Source organism: Aythya ferina (assembly GCF_964211825.1).
Source record: "Aythya ferina genome assembly, contig: HAP1_SCAFFOLD_77, whole genome shotgun sequence".
Classification (NCBI taxonomy): domain Eukaryota; kingdom Metazoa; phylum Chordata; class Aves; order Anseriformes; family Anatidae; genus Aythya; species Aythya ferina.
This window is the reverse complement of record NW_028181434.1, coordinates 59,215-68,931: the sequence shown is the minus strand read 5'-3', so window position 1 is coordinate 68,931 and position 9,717 is coordinate 59,215.

Sequence of the window (9,717 nt, the reverse complement as noted above, 5' to 3'; positions counted from 1 at the left end):
TTAGGAACTCAACGAAACCCAACGGAAACCCCAAAACACGTTAAAAACACCCCAAAAAATAACTGAATCAGAAGAAAAAACACCAAAAACTATGAATTTCCCCGCAAAACCACCCTAAACTCACCTGATCTTCTTCAAAACCCACAATCCACTCCCATTTCCCTTAAGGACCAACGAGAATCCAACTAAAACCCAACGGAGACCCCAAAACAAGTCAAAAACACCCCAAACAAGAACGGAATCACCCCCAAAACTGGAAGAAAATCCCCAAAAAACATAGATCCACCCCAAAACCACACTAAACCTACCTGATGTTCTCCAAATCCCAAAGTCCACTCCCAACAAACTTAAAACACATTAGGAAATCAACAAAACGCAACGGAAACCCCAAAACACGTCAAAAACACCACAAAAAAAAGCGGGATCACCCCCAAAACCGAAAGAAAACCCTAAAAGCCGTTGATCCACCCCAAAAGTCCCCCTAAACCTACCTGATGTTCTCCAATACACACAATTTACCCGTTTTCACCATGATGAACAACAAGAACCCAACAAAAACAAACGGAGACCCCAAAACACGTCAAAAACACCCCAAAAAATAACTGAATCAGAAGAAAAAACACCAAAAACTATGAATTTCCTCGCAAAACCACCCTAAACTCACCTATCTTCTTCAAAACCCACAATCCACTCCCATTTCCCTTAAGGACCAACGAGAATCCAACTAAAACCCAACGGAGACCCCAAAACAAGTCAAAAACACCCCAAACAAGAACGGAATCACCCCCAAAACTGGAAGAAAATCCCCAAAAAACATAGATCCACCCCAAAACCACACTAAACCTACCTGATGTTCTCCAAAACACGCAATTTAAACTTTTCCAACATGATGAAAAACAAGAACCCAACAAAACCCAACGGAGACCCCAAAACATGTCAAAAACTCCCCAAAAAAGAACGGGATCACCCCCAAAACTGGAAGAAAATTCCCCCCCAAAAAATGTACAATTTTCACCATGATGACCAACATGAACCAAACGAAAACCCAAAACGAGACACCAAAACACATCAAAAACACCCCAAAAAAGAAAGGGATCACCCATAAACTGGAAGAAAATCCCCAAAAAGCACAGATCCAATCCCAAAACCACCCTAAACCTACCTGATGATCTCCAAAACCCACAATTTACAATTTTCCACCACCATGACCATGGAAAACCCAACGAAACCCAACGGAGACCCCAAAAGAAGTCAAAAACACCCAAAACAAGAACGGGATAAACCCTAAAAACGAAAGAAAACCCCAAAAGCCATAGATCCACACCAAAAGTCCCCCTAAACCTACCTGATGTTCTCCAAAACCCACAATTTACACTTTTTCACCAGGATGACCAACATGAACCAAACGAAAACCCAAAACGAGACACCAAAACACGTCAAAAACACCCCAAAAATAAAGGGATCACCCATAAACTGGAAGAAAATCCCCAAAAAGCACGGATCCAATCCCAAAACCACCCTAAACCTACCTGATGTTCTCCAAAACCCACAATTTACACTTTTCCAGCACGATGACCAACGAGTACACAACAAAACACAACGGAGACCCCAAAACACGTCATAAACACCCCAAAAAAGAACAGGATCACCCAAAAAAAAACAGAAGAAAAACCCAAATGCCATAGATCCACCCCAAAAGTCCCCCTAAGCCTACCTGATGTTCTCCAAAACCCACAATTTACCCTTTTTCACAATGATGACCAACGAGAACCCAACAAAACACAACGGACAACCACAAAACACGTCAAAAACACCCCAAAAAAGAACAGGATCACCCCAAAAAACAGAAGAAAACCCCAAATACCATGAATCCACCCCAATAGTCCCCCTAAACCTACCTGAAGTTCTCCAAAACCCACAATTTACCCTTTTCCACCAAGATGCCAACAGAAAACCCAACAAAACCCAACAGAGACTTCAAAACATGTCAAAAACACGCCAACAGAGAACGGGATAACCCCCAAAACTGGAAGAAAATCCCCCAAAAGCATGGATCCAATCCCAAAACCACCCTAAACCTACCTGATCTTCTCCAAATCCCAAAGTCCACTCCCAACCACCATAAAACCCATTAGGAACTCAACAAAACGCAACAGAAACCCCAAAACACCTCAAAAACACCCCACAAGCAAACCGGATCAGAAGAAAATACGTGATTTAACCCCGAGAAAACCCTTAAACCTTCCTGATCTTCTCCAAATCCCAAAATCCACTCCCACCCACCATAAAACCCATTAGGAACTCAACAAAACCCAACGGAAACCCCAAAACACCTCAAAAACACCCCAAATAAGAACTGGATCAGAAGAAAAAAAAAACAAAACTATGCATTTCCCTCCCAAATCACCCTAAACTCACCTGATCTTCTTCAAAACCCACAATCCACTCCCATTTAGCTTAACGACCAACGAGAACCCAACAAAACCCAACGGAGACCCCAAAAACGTCAAAAACACCCCAAAAAAGAACTGGTTCAACCCCAACAACGAAAGAAAACCCCAAAAGCCATAGATCCACACCAAAAATCCCCCTAAACCAACCTGAAGTTCTCAAAAACCCACAAATTACACTTTTCCACATTGATGACCATGGAAAACCCAACGAAACCCAACGGAGACCACAAAACACGTCAAAAAAAAAAAAAAAAAAAAAAGGGATCACCCCCAAAATTGGAAGAAAATCCTTCAAAATCATAGATCCACCCCAAAACCACCCTAAACCTACCTGATGTTCTCCAAAACCCACAATTTACACTTTTTCACCAGGATGACCAACATGAACCAAACGAAAACCCAAAACGAGACCCCAAAACACGTCAAAAACACCCCAAAAATAAAGGGATCACCCATAAACTGGAAGAAAATCCCCAAAAAGCACGGATCCAATCCCAAAACCACCCTAAACCTACCTGATGTTCTCCAAAACCCACAATTTACACTTTTCCACCACGATGACCAACGAGTACACAACAAAACACAACGGAGACCCCCAAACACCTCAAAAATTTCCCAAAAAAGAACGGGACCACCCCAAGAAACAGAAGAAAACACCAAAAAACATGACTCTGCCCCAAAAGTCCCCCTAAACCTACCTGATGTTCTCCCAAAGCCACATTTTACACTTTTTCACCATGATGACCAACAAGAACCCAACTAAAACCCAACGGAGACCCCAAAACACGTCATAAACACCCCAAAAAAGAACAGGATCACCCAAAAAAAAACAGAAGAAAACCCCAAATACCATGAATCCACCCCCAAATTCCCCTAAACCTACCTGAAGTTCTCCAAAACCCACAGTTTAAAATTTTCCACCACCATGACCACGGAAAACCCAATGAATACCAACGGAGACCCCAAAACACGTCAAAAACACCCCAAAAAAGAACGGGATCACCCCCAAAAACGAAAGAAAATCCCCCAAAACCATAGATCCAATCCCAAAACCAACCTAAACCTACCTGATGTTCTCCAAAACCAACAATTTACCCTTTTCCACCATGATGACCACGGAAAACGCAACGAAACCCAACGGAGACCCCAAAACACGTCAAAAACACCCCCAAAATGAATTGGATCACCCCCCCCCCCCAAAAAAAAAAAAAAAAACAGAAGAAAACCCCATATATCATGAATCCACCCCAAAAGTCCCCCTAAACCTACCTGATGTTCTCCAAAACCCACAATTTACACTTTTCCACCATGATGACAACGGAAAACCCAACGAAACCCAACGAAGAACCCAAAACACGTCAGAAACACCCCAAAAATGAATTCGATCACCCCAAAACTGGAACAAAATCCCCCAAAACCATAGATCCACCCCAAAAACACCCTAAATCTACCTGATGTTCTCCAAAACCCACAATTTACACTTTTCCACATTGATGACCACGGAAAACCCAACGAAACCCAACGGAGAACACAAAACACGTCAAAAACACCCCTAACAAGAACAGGATCACCCCCAAAACCAAAGAAAACCCCAAAAAGCACGGATCCAATCCCAAAACCACTCTACACGTACCTGATGTTCTCCAAATCCAAATGTCCACACCCAACCACCATAAAACCCATTAGGAACTCAACGAAACCCAACGGAAACCCAAAAACACCTCAAAAACACCCCAAAAAAGAACTGGATCAGAAGAAAAAACACCAAACACTATGAATTTCCCCGCAAAACCACCCTAAACTCACCTGATCTTCTTCAAAACCCACAATCCACTCCCATTTCCCTTAAGGACCAACGAGAATCCAACTAAAACCCAACGGAGACCCCAAAACAAGTCAAAAACACCCCAAACAAGAACGGAATCACCCCCAAAACTGGAAGAAAATCCCCAAAAAACATAGATCCACCCCAAAACGACACTAAAACTACCTGATGTTCTCCAAAACACGCAATTTACACTTTTCCAACATGATGAAAAACAAGAACCCAACAAAACCCAACGGAGACCCCAAAACATGTCAAAAACACCCCAAAAATAACGGGATCACCCATAAACTGGAAGAAAATCCCCAAAAAGCACAGATCCAATCCCAAAACCAGCCTAAACCTACCTGATGTTCTCCAAAACCCACAGTTTACCCTTTTCCACCAAGATGCCTACAGAAAACCCAACAAAACCCAACAGAGACATCAAAACATGTCAAAAACACCCCAAAAGAGAACGGGATAACCCCCAAAACTGGAAGAAAATCCCCAAAAAGCATGGATCCAATCCCAAAACCACCCTAAACCTACCTGATCTTCTCCAAATCCCAAAGTCCACCCCCAACCACCATAAAACCCATTAGGAACTCAGCAAAACGCAACGGAAACCCCAAAACACCTCAAAAACACATCAAAAGCAAACCGGATCAGAAGAAAATACATGATTTAACCCCAAGAAAACCCTTAAACCTACCTGATCTTCTCCAAATCCCAAAATCCACTCCCAACCACCATAAAACCCATTAGGAACTCAACAAAACCCAACGTAAACCCCAAAACACGTCAAAAACACACCAAAAAAGAACTGAATCAGAAGAAAAAAAAAACAAAACTATGCATTTCCCTCCCAAATCACCCTAAACTCACCTGATCTTCTTCAAAACCCACAATCCACTCCCATTTAGCTTAACGACCAACGAGAACCCAACAAAACCCAACGGAGACCCCAAAAACGTCAAAAACACCCCAAAAAAGAACTGGTTCAACCCCAACAACGAAAGAAAACCCCAAAAGCCATAGATCCACACCAAAAATCCCCCTAAACCAACCTGAAGTTCTCCAAAACCCACAATTTACACTTTTCCACATTGATGACCATGGAAAACCCAACGAAACCCAACGGAGACCACAAAACACGTCAAAAAAAAAAAAAAAAAAAAAAAAAAAAGGATCACCCCCAAAATTGGAAGAAAATCCTTCAAAATCATAGATCCACCCCAAAACCACCCTAAACCTACCTGATGATCTCCAAAACCGTGATGACCACGGTGGGAAGAAAACACCAAAAAACATGACTCTGCCCCAAAAGTCCCCCTAAACCTACCTGATGTTCTCCAAAAGCCACAATTTACACTTTTTCACCATGATGACCAACAAGAACCCAACTAAAACCCAACGGAGACCCCAAAACACGTCATAAACACCCCAAAAAAGAACAGGATCACCCAAAAAAAAACAGAAGAAAACCCCAAATACCATGAATCCACCCCCAAATTCCCCTAAACCTACCTGAAGTTCTCCAAAACCCACAATTTACAATTTTCCACCACCATGACCACGGAAAACCCAAGGAATACCAACGGAGACCCCAAAACACGTCAAAAACACCCCAAAAAAGAACGGGATCACCCCCAAAAACGAAAGAAAATCCCCCAAAACCATAGGTCCAATCCCAAAACCAACCTAAACCTACCTGATGTTCTCCAAAACCAACAATTTACCCTTTTCCACCATGATGACCACGGAAAACGCAACGAAACCCAATGGAGACCCCAAAACACGTCAAAAACACCCCCAAAATGAATTGGATCACCCCCCCCCCCAAAAAAAAAAAAAAAAAACAGAAGAAAACCCCATATATCATGAATCCACCCCAAAAGTCCCCCTAAACCTACCTGATGTTCTCCAAAACCCACAATTTACACTTTTCCACCATGATGACAACGGAAAACCCAACGAAACCCAACGAAGAACCCAAAACACGTCAGAAACACCCCAAAAATGAATTCGATCACCCCAAAACTGGAACAAAATCCCCCAAAACCATAGATCCACCCCAAAAACACCCTAAATCTACCTGATGTTCTCCAAAACCCACAATTTACACTTTTCCACATTGATGACCACGGAAAACCCAACGAAACCCAACGGAGAACACAAAACACGTCAAAAACACCCCTAACAAGAACAGGATCACCCCCAAAACCAAAGAAAACCCCAAAAAGCACGGATCCAATCCCAAAACCACTCTACACGTACCTGATGTTCTCCAAATCCAAATGTCCACACCCAACCACCATAAAACCCATTAGGAACTCAACGAAACCCAACGGAAACCCAAAAACACCTCAAAAACACACCAAAAAAGAACTGGATCAGAAGAAAAAACACCAAACACTATGAATTTCCCCGCAAAACCACCCTAAACTCACCTGATCTTCTTCAAAACCCACAATCCACTCCCATTTCCCTTAAGGACCAACGAGAATCCAACTAAAACCCAACGGAGACCCCAAAACAAGTCAAAAACACCCCAAACAAGAACGGAATCACCCCCAAAACTGGAAGAAAATCCCCAAAAAACATAGATCCACCCCAAAACGACACTAAAACTACCTGATGTTCTCCAAAACACGCAATTTACACTTTTCCAACATGATGAAAAACAAGAACCCAACAAAACCCAACGGAGACCCCAAAACATGTCAAAAACACCCCAAAAAAGAACGGGATCACCCATAAACTGGAAGAAAATCCCCAAAAAGCACAGATCCAATCCCAAAACCAGCCTAAACCTACCTGATGTTCTCCAAAACCCACAATTTACCCTTTTCCACCAAGATGCCTACAGAAAACCCAACAAAACCCAACAGAGACATCAAAACATGTCAAAAACACCCCAAAAGAGAACGGGATAACCCCCAAAACTGGAAGAAAATCCCCAAAAAGCATGGATCCAATCCCAAAACCACCCTAAACCTACCTGATCTTCTCCAAATCCCAAAGTCCACTCCCAACCACCATAAAACCCATTAGGAACTCAGCAAAACGCAACGGAAACCCCAAAACACCTCAAAAACACATCAAAAGCAAACCGGATCAGAAGAAAATACATGATTTAACCCCAAGAAAACCCTTAAACCTACCTGATCTTCTCCAAATCCCAAAATCCACTCCCACCCACCATAAAACCCATTAGGAACTCAACAAAACCCAACGGAAACCCCAAAACACGTCAAAAACACACCAAAAAAGAACTGAATCAGAAGAAAAAAAAAAAACAAAACTATGCATTTCCCTCCCAAATCACCCTAAACTCACCTGATCTTCTTCAAAACCCACAATCCACTCCCATTTAGCTTAACGACCAACGAGAACCCAACAAAACCCAACGGAGACCCCAAAAACGTCAAAAACACCCCAAAAAAGAACTGGTTCAACCCCAACAACGAAAGAAAACCCCAAAAGCCATAGATCCACACCAAAAATCCCCCTAAACCAACCTGAAGTTCTCCAAAACCCACAATTTACACTTTTCCACATTGATGACCATGGAAAACCCAACGAAACCCAACGGAGACCACAAAACACGTCAAAAAAAAAAAAAAAAAAAAAAAAAAAAAAAAAAAAAAAAGGATCACCCCCAAAATTGGAAGAAAATCCTTCAAAATCATAGATCCACCCCAAAACCACCCTAAACCTACCTGATGATCTCCAAAACCGTGATGACCACGGTGGGAAGAAAACACCAAAAAACATGACTCTGCCCCAAAAGTCCCCCTAAACCTACCTGATGTTCTCCAAAAGCCACAATTTACACTTTTTCACCATGATGACCAACAAGAACCCAACTAAAACCCAACGGAGACCCCAAAACACGTCATAAACACCCCAAAAAAGAACAGGATCACCCAAAAAAAACAGAAGAAAACCCCAAATACCATGAATTCACCCCCAAATTCCCCTAAACCTACCTGAAGTTCTCCAAAACCCACAATTTACAATTTTCCACCACCATGACCACGGAAAACCCAAGGAATACCAACGGAGACCCCAAAACACGTCAAAAACACCCCAAAAAAGAACGGGATCACCCCCAAAAACGAAAGAAAATCCCCCAAAACCATAGGTCCAATCCCAAAACCAACCTAAACCTACCTGATGTTCTCCAAAACCAACAATTTACCTTTTTCCACCATGATGACCACGGAAAACGCAACGAAACCCAACGGAGAACCCAAAACACGTCAAAAACACCCCAAACAAGAACAGGATCACCCCCAAAACCAAAGAAACCCCAAAAAGCACGGATCCAATCCCAAAACCACTCTAAACGTACCTGATGTTCTCCAAATCCAAATGTCCACACCCAACAACCATAAAACCCATTAGGAACTCAACGAAACCCAACGGAAACCCCAAAACACGTCAAAAACACCCCAAACAAGAACAGGATAACCCCTAAAAAAGAAAGAAAACCCCCAAAAAACATAGATCCACACCAAAAGTCCCCCTAAACCTACCTGATGTTCTCCAAAACCCACAATTTACACTTTTTAACCAGGATGACCAACACGAACCAAACGAAAACCTAAAACGAGACACCAAAACACGTCAAAAACTCCCCAAAAATAAAGGGATCACCCATAAACTGGAAGAAAATCCCCAAAAAGCACGGATCCAATCCCCAAACCACACTAAACCTACCTGATGTTCTCCAAAACCCACAATTTACACTTTTTCACCATGATGACCACGGAAAACGCAACGAAACCCAATGGAGACCCCAAAACACGTCAAAAACACCCCCAAAATGAATTGGATCACCCCCCCCCCCAAAAAAAAAAAAAACAGAAGAAAACCCCATATATCATGAATCCACCCCAAAAGTCCCCCTAAACCTACCTGATGTTCTCCAAAACCCACAATTTACACTTTTCCACCATGATGACCAACGAGTACACAACAAAACCCAACAGAGACCTCCAAACACCTCAAAAATTTCCAAAAAAAGAGCGGGACCACCCCAAGAAACAGAAGAAAACACCAAAAAACATGACTCTGCCCCAAAAGTCCCCCTAAACCTACCTGATGTTCTCCAAAAGTCACAATTTACACTTTTTCACCAGGATGACCAACAAGAACCCAACTAAAACCCAACGGAGACCCCAAAACACGTCATAAACACCCCAAAAAAGAACAGGATCACCCAAAAAAAAACAGAAGAAAACGCCAAATACCATGAATCCACCCCCAAATTCCCCTAAACCTACCTGAAGTTCTCCAAAACCCACAATTTACACTTTTCCACCATGATGACAACGGAAAACCCAACGAAACCCAACGAAGAACCCAAAACACGTCAGAAACACCCCAAAAATGAATTCCATCACCCCAAAACTGGAACAAAATCCCCCAAAACCATAGATCCACCCCAAA